Here is a 16312-nt window from a genome sequence, read left to right on the forward strand (position 1 = left end):
GACAACAATGACGAATTCAGTTTTAAGCTTAATGTGAGGTGTCTATGAAATATCCATTAAAAAGAGTTATTCAAAAGGTAGTTAGAAAAATGAATCTGCAGCTTAGCTATGAAGTCTGTGTAGAAAAATCAGATTTAGGAGTCTGTTTCAGTGACAGTGGAACTACCTGTTTGAAAAAAGTTAGCACTTACTGACACCAATAAGCTCTATGGATCCTTAAGTACTGAAGAAGCCTTACATATTTGAGGGAGATTGCCAAAAGGAAACAATGAGAACCTAACTCTTGTAAACAACAATAACATCTTTTCCCATAAAAAGTAATCAGCAGGTACTATGTTTCAATATCTATTATTTTCATTTAACAAAAACAGCAAAATATGTCTTTCAAATATGATTTTCACATCTGCATTAAGATAAATGCACTGAATACAAATTCCATATATCTATGCATGACTCACAGTCCATCAAGAAGAGATAATATGAAAAGATATTGAAACCAATAAAACCCATTATCCTCTAATGCATATTTTTGAATTTTGCCTTTTTAAAATAGCTATTGACTTAAATCAAGTACCCAGGGATACAGTGACCACATCTGTCATACATAGAGCACTTTAACTAATGCTTGCTGTGCACTGGGAGAATAGGCAATTTCCCTTCTGCCTCTGTTAGAAAGATGAGGTCATCTATGGTGCCTGTACACTTAGAGCCTCAAGAGACTGAGGCTCGACAATTACATGGTCTTATAAGACCATAAAGTTCTACCACAGAGGTCGTATGTGTATTATTAAGACACTTCAAATTGCCAAACATACTCTTCTCACCATCATTGTGTGGCTCTATTCTGCAATTCACTTGCACATTTGACTTTCAGAAGCTGCATCAGAAGCTCTGAACATACAAATGCCAACCACCCTCATTCATTAGAAGCAAGAGTGACAAGATTTAATTACTTAGAAACATATCACATTTTTATTCCAAAAAAGGCAATTTCAATTGACCTTTCAGTAAAATCTAATATCAGAAAGTAACATATAGATCAAGACTTTTTATTTTTTTGATGGGAAAGATTCACTCTGAGCTAAAATATGTTGCCAATCTTCCTCTCTCTGTCTCTCTTTTTTTCCCTTTCCAAAGCCCCAGTACGTAGTTGTATATCCTAGTTGTAAGTCCTTCTAGTTCTTCTATCTGAGCCACCACCACGGCATGGCTACTGACAGACGAGTGGTGTGGTTCTGTGCCTGAGAACAGAACCCGGGCCTCAAAGTGGAGCATGCTGAACTTTAACCACTAGGCCACCAGGGTTGGCTCCAGATCAAGACTTTTTAAATCTTATATTTCATAAAACATAAAATTAGGTACATGTTAAGAAGTAATAACCTCAATTTAATTTTAAACACATAGTTACCATTCTGATAAAAACATTGACAGTTTATTAAAATGAATTTTATTGTTCTTACCAAAACGTATTTTCTTTGATATTAATCTTATTTATGTTTTTAAAGGAAGCTTTTACTTTCTTGTTACTTTGTGTTCCGTTTCAAACAGATAGAAGCCAGAATCTTTTACGTTACTTGCTAGTTTCTCTGGCCTTCCAAATAAATCTGATGCAAAGCCTTTTCATTTCTTTGATCCAACTGCAATTTCTTTGTATTTATTCTTCTACAGTATCTCCCATTTTCTTATCCTTTCATCTGCCATTTCTAAATGTGATGTCTCCAACATTTTTTGTTTAAAACCAAAAGCCTCTGTATTTTGTTGTTGTTTAATGTTTTTAAGAATTTTTTCTATTTTTTAAATTACATATCCTAAACAAGGTTGCAACACCTTCTTAGACAGGAAGGGATGTATGTGTGTGCGTGAATCACTAAGGCCACCAGACCATATTATTTTATCAGCTATTTAAACTGACGCATACTTATGATATGCATAATCATTTTAATTTAATTAATTCATTTAAAAGCATTTAGTTATAATAGCCCTTCTAGACACTGCCAAAATTTCACGTAATAATTTTTTGGTGAGGACAGAAAAAAATTTTTTTATGGCTTTGGAAATTACAGATATAATGCGATTTAGATTGAATTTGCTGTTTCTTTGTACTATTCTCAAAGAGGCTTCTTCTGAATGCAAATTTATTCCCTTGCTTCTAAAGGTATGCCCAGTGATCTTTTCTACCACTTGGAACCCATCTTATTAATCATTTTATAGGAAATTTACTAGTTTTTTAAATCAAATTCAAATATCTCATCTTATTATCCGGAATTTTGCATCTTTTATTAAAGTTAATAAATCTTTCACAGGTATGTTTTTTGGAGCATAAATATGTGTTCATTAAAATGGAAATGTCCCTGAAATTCATAGCCATTGTTTGTTATATCTATGTCTAAACAATTCACTTCTTTCCCTAGCTCAGAATAAGTTGATATTTATGCTATCAACTTCAAAATATAGACTATGGAAGCATATTTCTTTCCTAGTTTAAGGTATTTTTACCTGAAATTTCAATCAATGCACAGCTTCCTAGAAAAAGTTCTATACTTGAATGATATACATATATGAAATGTCTACATGTGTCCTTGCATGCAAAGTAAAATAGGGGTTAATGGGAGATTTGAAATGGTATTCTAAATATTTCAATTTTCAGAATATTTCAAACAAAGGTGTTTATTTCAAACTACTCTTTTTATTTGGGGTCGTCTGTTGTCCTTAACCTTTTTACCTTTTTTATGATAAATGCTTTAGTGCCATTTCTAAGTACAGCTTGTAATTATAATTTTTGAAATGTATAAATCATAGCTAAGAACATGGTTTGAGGATAAATCTTTGAAATAAAACAGAATTAAAATATTTGGTACTATTTTACATTGACATCTAGACCTCACTATTTATATCAAACACAAATGCAGATGTAGACATAATAAATGTGTAAATCTAATATTCCTTTATAGACTCCTATCCTAGGGGATTATTATATACATAAGGTTATATAAATAGATTAAGTTTGTAGTAACTGTACACTAACATAAAATGAAAATCAAAAGAAAACAACTTTGCACATGTGCCACTGTATGTTATCAAAAGAATTTAAAGTTTCAAATTAAGAATGTCTTGCTCAGAACAAAGTTCTCAACTTTCACTGTACCAAAATCTCCCACACCTTTACCACGATAAAAGGTCTGAACTCAGCATGGCCAAAATCTTAGGGAGGCAGAGAAGAGATAATGGGTCACACATAACTTCTACATTATTTACCCAGAAATCCAACAAATGAACACCAGTAAAATGTCATATGAGAGACGGGACCCATAAGACAAATGAAAATCTAAAAGTTCCAAAATGAAACTTCTAAGTAATTTGCTATATTGTTAAACTGAAAATCAGCAAGGCATATAATGTCCCCATTTGATCCATTAAAAACCCGTAATTTTTAAAATTTTCATTAACATTTTATATTTCATTATAAGAAAATCAAAATATTTAAGTGAAGTGAATATAGCAATGCTATAATTACAGTAATGGTATGATACTATAATATATAGTCCTCTGTAATGAAAAATTGTTATATTTTATTGAGAATTTAAATTTATGTACATTCTTTATACCCTACCAGCCCAGGTTAAATTCAAACCTCTTAATTTAAATTCGCCCTCTAGTCTAATAATTACAGATTACATGTTAGTTCAATTATCTTTTGTCATAAATTATGAACACTATAATTGTGTCAGTGGGAAGGATAGTTGACATCACATATTATGGGCAATGGTTTAATTTTGAGTTTTATAAAACAAGCTAATACCTTGGAGAAAATATAATTTCAACTTATAAAATTTATGTATTTTTAGCATATTTTGATTTGACTGTTGACTTGGAAATGAGCAAAAATGTATATTTAAAAGTGTCAAGAGTCTAAAATTGATCTATTGTCTAACCTCCCAAAAGTATAAGCTGTGGGTTTTTTGCTTTTCCTGAGCTACCAAATTTGTTTAAAATCTGGATTAAGGGGAAAGAGAAAAAAAAATGAAAGGTTGAGAATAAAAGATTGCAAAGGACATTGTTTTGTAGCTCTAGATAAGATAAATCTGTTTGATGAGGGCTTTAAGGTTTGCTAGATATTAACTCAAAATTTATCTTGGAGACAGAACTTTTAGATTAAAATTTTGATTTTTAAACTTTTTGGGGAAAAAGTCCTGAGAAGCAGAGGAAGCCAGATTAGTCATTTTATAAATAGAATGATGACACAAAGATAAGTACATGAGTAGTGATATTCTAGGAAGATTAGTTAGGTAGAACAATCAGAACATAAGTGTTGTGTGAGTATGTATTTATATGAGTATTACCTGTATGCATATGTATATGATTTCAGTGGGTTAAATATCAAAGTAGTTTGTTGGCTTGTATGTTTTTTCACTCATCCAACAAATGCATAGCTTATTGTTGGTGGGATCCAGGTGTGGAAGATGGAGTAGTCCCTGCATTATGTACTCATTCAACTCAGAGGCCTAGACTGATGGAAGTTCAATCTGTGTGGTTTGAACTTCTCCATCTGGTCATGGGGAAGACAGATCCAGAAGGACTAATGTTGACAATTAAATCCACCAGCTTGAAAGTCACAAACATCACTTCCACCATAACCCATTGGACAGCACCAGCCACGTGTCACCACCTTGTTGCAGGTGGGAAAAGATGTGTAACCCTCCTATGTGTCCAAAAGAGAGATTCAGAAACAGTTGAGCAATACAGTCTCTACTGAACCTTGTCATATAGTACAATACACTGATTGAAGGTATATCCATGGAATGATTACTTTTAATTTCATTAGAAAGATAACCTATAAACTAGACAATCATGGCTTCTCTTTTAATAATGATTTACTTAGAAGAACACAAGAGGAACAATCTAATAAAAGACAGAAAGTCAGGAATGTCTTTGGAATGATCTATGGAACATGGTTCCATGGAGAAGACTGTTTGGAATGGAGCAGAAGGTTTGTTTTGATCAACAGAGGAGAAAAGGTGCTTGCTTCCGCAGCACATATACTAAAATTGGAAGGATACAGAGTAGATTAGCATGGCCCCTGCACAAGGATTACATGCAAATTCATGAAGTGTTCCATATTTTTAATTAGCATAATCGAAGATAGACAGGTTGAATGGCTCCAGACAGAGGAAGAAAGAGAACTAAGAATTAAAAAAACTGAAGAAAATCGCCCAGAAAGAGCAGATTCAATGAGAAAATGCAACTTAAGAATCATCGGAATTCCTGAGGGCGTGGAAAAGGAAAATGGCGCAGAAAGTGTGCTTAATGACATAATAGCAGAGAACTTCCCAAATATAGGGATTGAGAGAGAAATGTATGTGGAGGAAGCTTTCAGATCTCCTAGATTTGTCAATGTAAAAAGACCTACTGCAAGGCATATAGTAGTAAAAATGGCAAAAACAAATGACAAGGAAAGAATACTCAGAGCAGCAAGGCAGAAGAAAATAACCTACAAAGGAACACCTATCAGACTTTCAGTGGATTTCTCTACAGAAACCTTACAAGCAAGGAGAGATTGGAATGACATACTCAAAATGTTAAAGGATAAAAATCTTCAGCCAAGAATACTCTATCCAGCAAAAATATCCTTCAGATATGAGGGAGAAATAAAATCTTTTCCAGACAAACAAAATCTAAGGGAATTTGTAACCACAAGACCTCCACTACAAGAAATCCTCAAGAGGGCCCTCATACCTGACAAAAGAAAAAAAGGGCGAAAGGGGTCACAAAACACAGAGTAGGGAGACAGATAGAATCAGAATAGGATAGCAAATATTCAACTATAGCATTAGGATAAAGGGAAGTAAATCACCAAAGCAAAGACAATCCAATCACTCTAACCACAAACACACAACACAAGTTGGAATAAGAGATGAAGATAATAATTTAGGATGGGAGGAGGAAAGGGACTGAATCAGTTTAGGGTAAGGAAGTAAGAGACCACCCGAAAATGGACTATGTTATGTACGAGATTCTGAATACAAACTTCATGGTAGCCACTAAACTAAACAACACAGCAGAGACACAAAACATAAATAAGGAAAAATCTAAGAAACCCAGCATAAGAAATTGCAGAAGTCGATAGGTAGGCTAAAACACACAGGACGAGAAACAAAGGAAATACAGGAAAACTGGAAAACGAGCAAGAGAATGACAGCATTAAGCCCTCATGCATCAATAATCACCCTCAATGTAAATGGATTGAACTCTCCAATAAAAAGACACAGAGTGGTAAAATGGATTAAAGAACAAGATCCAACAATTTGTTGCCTCCAGGAAACACACATCAGCTCCAAGGACAAACACAGGCTCAGAGTGAAGGGGTGGAAGACAATACTCCAAGCTAATGGCAAACAAAAGAAAGCAGGTGTTGCAATACTTATATCAGACAAAACAGATTTCAGGAAAAGGCATGTAAAGAGAGACATAGAGGGCCAATATATACTGATCAAAGGGACACTTCAGCAAGAAGAAATAACGCTTATGGATATCTGTGCACCCAACACAGGAGCACCAAAGTTCATAAAGCAACTATTAGCAAACCTAAAAGAAGATATCAAAAATAACACAATAATAGTAGGGGACCTCAACACCCCACTCACATCAATGGACAGATCATCCAGACAGAAAATCAACAAGGAAACAGTGGAGCTAAAGGAAAAGCTAAAACAGTTGGACTTAATAGACATATATAGAACACTCCATCCCAAAACAGCAGAATACACATTCTTCTCAAGCGTGCATGGAACATTCTCAAGGATAGCCCATATGTTGAGAAACAAGCCAAGCCTCCACAAATTTCAAAAGATTGAAATAATAACAAGCATCTTCTCCGATCATAATGCTGTGAAGCTGGATTTTAATTAGAAGAAAAAAGCTGAGAAAGGCATAAAGATGTGGAGACTAAACAATATACTATTGAACAAGCAATTGATCAATGAAGAAATTAAAGAAGAAATAAAAAAATACCTGGAGACAAATGAGAAGGATAACATGCTGTACCATTCACATGGGGTGCAGCAAAAGCTGTATTAAGAGGAAAATTCATCGCAATACAGGCACATCTTAACAAACAAGAAAAATCCCAAATAAGCTATCTTAAACTACACCTAGCTGAATTACAGAAAGAAGAACAAACAAAGCCCAAAGTCAGCAGAAGAAGAGAAATAATTAAAATAAGAGTAGAAATAAATGCTATTGAACCAAAAAAGGCAGTAGAAACGATCAATGAAACAAAGAGCTGGTTCTTTGAGAAGATAAATAAACATGACAAACCCCTAGCCAGACTTAACAAAGAAAAAAAAAGAGAAAGCTCAAATAAACAAAATCAGAAATGAAAGACGAGAAATAATAACACAGTCTGCAGAAATAGAACGGATTATAAGAGAATACTATGAAAAACTATATGCCAACAAAAGGATAACCTAGAGGAAATGGATAAATTCTTGGAGTCCTACAATCTCCCAAAGTTTAAGAAGATGCAGACATTCTGAGTAGACCAATGATAAGGAAAGAGATTGGAACAGCAATCAAAAGCATCCCAAAGAATAAAACTCCAGGAACAGATGGCTTTCCTGGGGAATTCCACCAAACTTTCAGAGAGGATTTAGTACCTATCCTTTTCAAGCTATTCCAAAAAATTAAGGAGGATGGAACACTTCCTAACACATTCTACGAGGCCAACATCATGCTGATACCAAAGCCTGACAAGGACAGCACAAAAAAGGAGAACTATAGGCCAATATCACTGACGAACATAGATACAAAAATTCTCAACAAACTTTTGGCAACCAGAATTCAGCAGTTCATGAAAAGGATCATACATCATGATCAAGTGGGATTCATACCAGGGACACAGGGATGGTTCAACATCTGCAAGTCAATCAACGTGATACACCACATCAACAAACTGAGGAATAAAAACCACATGATCATCTCAATAGATGCAGAGAAAGCATTTGACAAGGTCCAACACCCATTTATGATAAAAACTCTGAACAAAATGGGGATAGAAGGGAACTACCTCAACATAATAAAGGCAATATATGACAAACCCACAGCCAACGTCATAGTCAATGGGCAAAAACTGAGCTCCATACCCCTGAAAACAGGAACGAGACAAGGATGCCCTCTATCACCACTCTTATTTAACATAGTACTGGAGGTTTGGCCAGAGCAATTAGGCAAGAAAAAGGAATAAAAGGAATCCAAATAGTGAGGGAAGAAGTGAAACTCTCGCTGTTTGCAGATGACACGATCTTATATAGAGAAAACCCCAAAGAATCCATTAGAAAACTCTTAGAAGTAATCACAACTACAGCAAAGTTGCAGGGTATAAAATCAATTTACAAAATCAGCAGCATTTTTATACTCTAATAACGAACTAACAGAAAAAGAACTCAAGAACACAATACCACTCACAATCACAACAAAAAGAATAAAATACCTCAGGGTGAACTTAACTAAGAAAGGGAAACACCTATACAATGAAAATTACAAGGCTTTTCTGAAAGAAATGGATGATGACATAAAGAGATGGAAAGACATTCCATGTACATGGATTGGAAGAATAAACATAGTTAAAATATCCATTCTACCTAAAGCAATCTACAAATTCAATGCAATCTCAATCAGAATCCCAATGACATTCTTCACAGAAATAGAACAAAGAATCCTAAAATTCATATGGGGCAACAAAAGACCCCATGTTGCTATAGCAATCCTGAGAAAAAAGAACAAAGCTGGAGGCATCACAATCCATGACTTCAAAACATACTACAAAGCTACAGTAATCAAAACAGCATGGTACTGGTAGAAAAACAGGTGCACAGATCAATAGAACAGAATTGAAAGCCCAGAAATAAAACCACACATCTATGGACAGCTAATCTTTGACAAAGGAGCTGAGGGCATACAATGGAGAAAAGAAAGTCTTTCCAACAAATGGTGCTGGGAAAACCGGATAACCACATGTAAAAGAATGAAAATTGAGGGTCTGGCCCCGTGGCTGAGTGGTTAAGTTTGCGCACTCCGCTGCAGGCGGCCCAGTGTTTCGTTGGTTTGGATCCTGGGCGCGACATGGCACTGCTCGTCAAGCCATGCTGAGGCAGCGTCCCACATGCCACAACTAGAAGGACCCACAGCGAAGAATATACAACTATGTACTGGGGGGCTTTGGGGAGAAAAAGGAAAAAAATAAAATCTTTAAAAAAAAAAGAATGAAAATTGACCATTCTTTTTCACCATTCACCAAAATAAACTCAAAGTTGATCAAAGACGTAAAGGTGAGACCTGAAACCATAAGGCTTCTCAAGAAAATATAGAAAGTACACTCTTGGACATCAGTATTAAAAGGATCTTTTTGGACACCATGTCTTCTCAGTCAAGGGACACAATAGAATGAATAAACAAATGGGACTTCATCAGACTAAAGAGCTTCTTCAAGGGAAATGAAAACAGGATTGAAACAAAACAACCCACTAACTGGGAAAAAATATGTGCAAGTCATACATCTCACAAAGGGTTAATATCCATAATATATAAAGAATTCACACAACTCGACAACAAAAAATCAAACAACTGGATCAGAAAATGGAGAGGAGACGTGAACAGACATTTCTCCAAAGAAGATATATGGATGGCCAATAGGCAAATGAAAAGATGTTCATCATTGCTGATCATCAGGGAAATGCAAATCCAAACTACACTAAGATATTACCTTACACCCATTAGAAAGACAAAAATAACTAAAACTAATAGTAACAAATGTTGGAGAGGTTGTGGAGGAAAAGAAACCCTCATACACTGCTAGTGGGAATGCAAACTGGTGCAGCCACTATGGAAAACTGTATGGAGATTCCTCAAAAAATTAAAAATAGAAGTACCATACGATCCAGCTATCCCACTACTGGGTATCTATCCAAAGAGCTTGAAGTCAGCAATCCCAAAAGTCCCATGCACCCCAATGTTCATTGCAGCATTATTTACAATAGCTAAGACATGGAAGCAACCTAAGTGCCCATCAACAGATCATTGGATAAAGAAGACGTCGTATATATATAGAATGGAATACTACTCAGCTGTAAAACAGAACAAAATCATCCCATTTGCAGCAACATGGATGGACCTTGAGGGAATTATGTTAAGTGAAATAAGGCAGATAGAGAAGGACAGTCTCCATATGACTCCACTCATATAAGGAACATAAAGATGTAGACAAAGAGAACAGATTAGTGGCTAGCAGGGGAAAAGTGGGGTTGGGGGTGGGCACAAAGGGTGAAGGGGTGCACTTACAACATGACTGACAAACAATAATGTACAACTGAAATTTCACAAGATTGTAACCTATAATTAACTCAATAAAAATTAAATTATAAAAAAAAAGTGAGAGAGAAGAAAAGGTTGGCCACAGTGAAATTCTTGAAAAGTAGAGAGAAATATATTAAAATATTGTGATTATGCTACCATGAAACATAGTGTTCTAATAACTAGTCTTTGTACATAATTCCTGATGTTTATCATATGTAGTGCAAACTATATACAGGATACTAGAATACCAAATAATTCAAACTTAATTTGCATTAAAATGAATTGAATTAATTCTTTAATTCATCAATTCTGTTTTGTTAAATATTTATTCAAACATTGATTTTTTTTTAACTCAATGAATGAATGGAAAAGAAGATGAGTATATGTGCTCAATTCCATGTTAAGAACTTCTAGGAGATAGCAATATTCTCATCTGACTAAGATCAAAATAATTTATACCTAAGTTTTCTCAGGAAAATGAAGGCTGCTGATGGATAAAATAAGATGCTTTGGTGTAACATTCATCCAAGAGTGGTCTAGTTATATCTTTTCCTTTACTCCTCATAGCAGTCCTTTGAGTATTACATATTATAATACTCTTACAAATGGCAACTTTGTCATAATATTTTTGCTAGAGGCCTGTTTATCTAAATATTCATTGGGATATCATTTTCCTTTTTAATTTTAAAATTTTATTTCCTACCCCTTAACTTTTTATTTTTGGTATCATTCTCTATTTATATCAAAGGCTATCCAAAGTACTCCATATTTCACACTGTATGACTTCTTCCTCAACTTTTCTACTTTGAAAAGTCTTTCAATAATCTTCAAAAACAACTCACAACATCCTTTTGAGAACAACAAATATTAGAAATTAATTGAATAAATTTGGACTCCTATGGGAAGATGTTAACAGTAGGAGTTGGTTTAAAAAATGAAATACAAATAAACAAATATGATCAATGACTTTACTGAAACTAAAATAAATAAATAGCATTCTGCATTAAAATGATTATGCACATAACACTTGCATGGTCTTTTAAAATTATAGATAGCCATCATTCAATTAAATCAACTGGACACTTAAGGGAAACTACTATTTCTGAAATAGTTTTGGAAATCCTTATCTTGAATTATATTTTAAATTGATGACAAATCTTTTGGCCCTCTCAGAAATTATTTTAAAGAAGCTGTAACTTCTTTAGAATTAAGTGTGATGAAAAACTCTGGCTGTTCTTTTTATTTATTCTTTTTTTAATATGGTAATTATTTAATTTTTTTTCCTAGGCTAGAAAACTGGTATTATAGGTAACTCCAAAAAGGAGTTGTAAGGTCAAAATACAAAAAAATAACTAATATATATGCAAAATTCTTGCATAAAACTTGTTCACATTTAGAAGGAAAGGAGAAAACATTTTCATATAGAAAGATATTGTTTTAAATTTGAGAATACAAAAACTCCAAGTAATAAATGACAAAATACAGGGGATAATTGAAGTTTTCCATTAGAAATGGGAAAATGTGGGGTATATATACTGAAAAATAATAGTTTTTCGTATTTTTTTTCTTTTAGCTTTGGGTTGGATCTGATAACTGAAGAGGATCAAAGAATTAAATTTTTCTGGAATGAGGATATTCTTCTATGGGTCAAAGAAGCCCTGTGACTTACAAAAGATGAAGATTAAATAGAGAAGCCATGGTAAGTATAAAAGATACTATCCCCATAGAAGATTAATTTCTTTCAAAAGTAAAGCCTTCCACAAATTATTTGTGTAGCTTTCCTGGGGCATTTATGTTCTATACCTAAAGTGATGTAATCATTGTTGATTTATTTCCATACCACTGGCAGTGATTACCAAGAAAGTATAAAAACAACGATTGGTCTCCAAGGACCTGCATGGATAGTAATGGGACATTTCTTCAGTCAGGTTCCAGTCTGGGTGAATGTAAGTTAATAAAGGATTGCAGTGTCCGTGGGAGCCTATCATGAACTTCCCCACAGCTTCTAGTTATTCTCACTTGCAAGAAACAAGCAAAAACAAAACAATTTTTACATAAGGCTGAAACAATTAGCAAAGCCTTTATTATAACCATTACAATGCTCTGTACCTCAAGTAATATTTTTAAAAAGTGTCATGTGTTATGCATTAAGTTAAAATCGTATGACTTTATTTGCTCTAATGACAATAAATATTGACTAAATTCCATCTCAACACTAGTATAGCTCATAGCCCCATAATTTCAAAATCTGATCTTTACATCTTGAGACAAAATAGTTTTGAAATCTTTAGTCATTTAAACTCTTTCCCTTTTTAATAGGATTTTAGAAATATCTTTTAAATGCCTCTTTATCTCTAGGGAGAAATTTGCATAAGATTTTAGCCATCTAGCACAATGCCAGATGATTAAAAAAATTCTCATCTCAAATTGCAGACCTCCATTTTCTCTCCAACTGTCAGTCCCTTTTTAATTTGCTGTGAACAGTACTATCAGTCTGTTTTGGAGGCTATTCTGATTTAAGATTTCATTATCTCTCTTCTTCAACCTTTGAATGGCCTGTCACTTGTTATACCAATCATAAAAGCTAGCCAAGTGCACTTCTGATTCCATCAATTTACAGAGGCATTGATTTGTGCACAAATCCTTTTTCACGTCTTCCCTCTCTGTTCCCTTTTTAATTTCTTTTTAGAAACAAAGAAACAGTGAATTTTTGTTTGTTTTCCCCACTAAATAATAAGAAAAAGCATAGCAAAACTGGACCTTTAACGCCTGAATATTCAGTAATAGACTAAAAAAATTCAGAGGACGTTTTCTTTATAACACAGCTCCTAATATTAAAAAATGAATAGCAATTAAAAAATTTAATAAACATATTGTACATTTGAGCTCCCCCTTAAAAAAGAGCACTGAGAAATAAATGTCAGCTCTGAGAAATTATGGAAAGATCTGTGATATTCCTTAGTGAGTTCTATGCATGCTAAACATAGTGCTGGAATTTAGGTGATCTATATATGGGTGTTATCCTTATTAGACGAGAAACATGAATACAATAGCAAGATTAACCATGTATGTTGACGGAGATTCTTAAAACCTTTTCTAAGTACTCTTGACTCACGGAACATCCTTCATGATATTCCTAAAAATAGACTTTCCATTAGCTATTTCTTATATATTTGGCCAAATATGCAACAATATGAGATAAACTTCGTAATAAAATACAGTATAAGAGACAGAGTAAAACAAAAGAACCATGAGACAGTTTTTGCCCAAATTTTGGCTAACTTCGTATCATCTGCTAGGGCTGGGATGAAGCATAAAGGATGTCACTTCTCTCTTATATTACCCTAGGTGTTTCTGGGGAGACAAATCCAAATTGCCACCCAGGGCCATGGAAGCAACTAGCAATACATTTTCACGTAGTATAGAGATGTGTGTCTGCTGGATCAAAGAAACTACAGAAGAGAAGAGTACAGTAAGAAATCTATAAATAATCCATAAAATCTCTCCTGAAGAGAAACAGTCAGTTTAAATTATCTCTAAGACCCATCATCTACCCAGCCCTGCCCTAAGCCACCCAGCTAGGTAACAGTCATCATAGAGGAAACGCTAATTCAAATTTGGAATTTTGACTATTCCATGGGAACACACATTTTAATTTCTGAATTGAGATATTTTTTTGGAGACTTTCTATGACTAAAAGTGAACAAGACCATTATATTACTTTAGAATCACTAGGAAAGTCATCTTTATCCACTGTCATTCACTGAAAAAGTTTGAGTCTAACAAAATAAATCAAGATTTTCACAACAAATCACATCACACTTGTACAACAAAGTGATTCATACAGAAAACAGAATGAGTTATAAATTTTATGAAAAATACTGTGCCCAGTTGTCATTAATATAAAATTTTCTAGATAAATTAATTATGTGAATTAAAGGAAACATATATTTGTGGGATGTTAATGTTACATGGTCATAAAAATATGGAAAATAATGGGCAAAACAACTTGAATTTTGTTTATTCCTAGCAAAATTTCTGAGCTTTTAAAGATTAATGGGTACTATGAATCCCCAAAGAAGGAGCTATAAAATACATTTCCTAAATTTACTTGACCAGCAAACCATTATCCCACTTAAGAATCTTAATATAATTTTATTACCTATAGCACAATTTAGAAAATGTGGCATGTTCTAATGAGTAGTTGTCAATACCATGGTAAGTGATATGGAAGACCATGCAACCACCATAATAGATGTCTACGTAAAAGAATCTGAGTGGACCTTGCAATAGTCTCCTTCTCAAGAGCTAATTTACAACTTTATTTTCAATGAGATCTAGAGGTTTTTATAATTCTAAATATTATTATGGGTTAAAATAACCCTTAAATTTCAAATAAGGTAGTAGGATGCTTCACAAATTCAACCAGTAGGAGAGTATTCTAAAATATAATCATTTTGTAATGTGCACAGGACAAAATTATCTGCACAGACTGGTGATGGAACATAGAATGACTGCCCAATCAATCACGTTGTTACAATATTCTTCTGCCCTCTCTTAAAAGTAAAAAAATCAAAACTACACTTCGGTAACTACAAATTTTAGTCTCTACATCTGCAGAGCCTAGGTACGCACTAAATAACAGGGAACGCTCCATGAAAACCACCAATCTAATTAGTGTTGCTATATAAAAGCCTAGAATTGCATACTAATTGTCTTTCCAATTCAAGTCTATTCATCTATTGAGCTTGGGGAGCATTACTTGATTTCCAGAGCCCATTCATTTCAAGGGGAAATGCAGAAATCAAGATTCTGAATTAAAATGCAAAAAACGGTCTTGCAAATCCAAATTTAGCTGCTAAATATTCGTAAACCATTTCTTTCAGTATGAAGTGTGAAATATCCAGCTTAACTTTTTCATTGTTTTATATTTATTCTTTTAAACCTCAGTTTAAGTCTATAATAATCTTTCTCTGGAAATAAATTTATGTCTTATTCAGCTAAGGGTGTCATAACAAAACACCAGAGACTACTTATTTTCTCAGAGTTCTGGACACTGGGAAGTGCAGTATCAAGGTGCCTGCTGATTCGGTTTGCTGTTGAGAGCTTTCTTACTGGTCTTACCTCCAAACAGGCCCTACTCCAAATATAGTCACATTGGGGGTTAGGGCTTCAACACAGGAATTTAGGGGGCACAATTCAGTCCATAAAAGTTTACAAAATCCATGAAATTGTTATTACTACTTGCTCTGTTATTCTATTTTCCTAAATGAATTACAGGACTAGTGGAAGACGACCGTATCTTTGGCATTTGGGTTTTCCTATGGTCAACATTTTCCTATCAGAAAATGAACACTATATACCTATCTATGAAATGAATGTATTAGAGAAACATCATCGGAGAAAGGCAATGAAAGAAAATGCAAACTTTACCTCAGAAGGCGAATTGCTTCTCTTTCTGCCATACTTATTAAATATGATGAAATTATCCTAGCCTAAAAATTTATATTTTATATATCAGGTTTCTCCTCAATGTCTTTTTATGATGTTCCTACTATTTCATTGCTCTACTCCTAATGAGGAGTAATGCTAATTATTTATGCTTTTTTTTTTAACAAGGGGTGATCAGTTTGTTACAGATCAACTGTTCTTCTTAAGAGGACCCTTCCTAAACACTTATAAGAAGTGGTGGGGATTTCCCACTTCTCCTCAATTATCAAAGCAGTCTTTGTTGTTGGTAGTGGTATTTTGATAAGATTTTAATAAGATTTTATTGAATGCTTAATCTGCATCGGTTGATATAGAATATTACAACATTATAACACATCTAAAATATTCAATTAGTAAGTTATTTATTTTGTCGTCATGCATTATTTTTTCATCATTGCTTTACTTTGTAAATGTATTCTTTGGAATTTTTCATCGTTATTTATAGGTGAGATTGGCTTACAGTTATCTATCTTTT

General features: G+C 33.8%; 1 protein-coding gene and 1 non-coding gene across 24 annotated transcripts in view; one reads left to right on the forward strand and one right to left on the reverse strand.

Annotated features, from left to right (window-relative positions):
• The window catches only part of CACNA2D1 (calcium voltage-gated channel auxiliary subunit alpha2delta 1), a 516207-nt gene that overhangs the window by 157441 nt on the left and 342454 nt on the right, over nucleotides 1–16312 (reverse strand). The window lies entirely within an intron of this gene.
• Nucleotides 5016–5122, forward strand: LOC123288341 (U6 spliceosomal RNA). The gene has a single exon (XR_006532009.1). It is a non-coding gene; the product is annotated as a U6 spliceosomal RNA (small nuclear RNA).

The sequence above is a fragment of the Equus asinus genome, chromosome 1 (genome assembly GCF_041296235.1).
Source record: "Equus asinus isolate D_3611 breed Donkey chromosome 1, EquAss-T2T_v2, whole genome shotgun sequence".
NCBI lineage: Eukaryota > Metazoa > Chordata > Mammalia > Perissodactyla > Equidae > Equus > Equus asinus.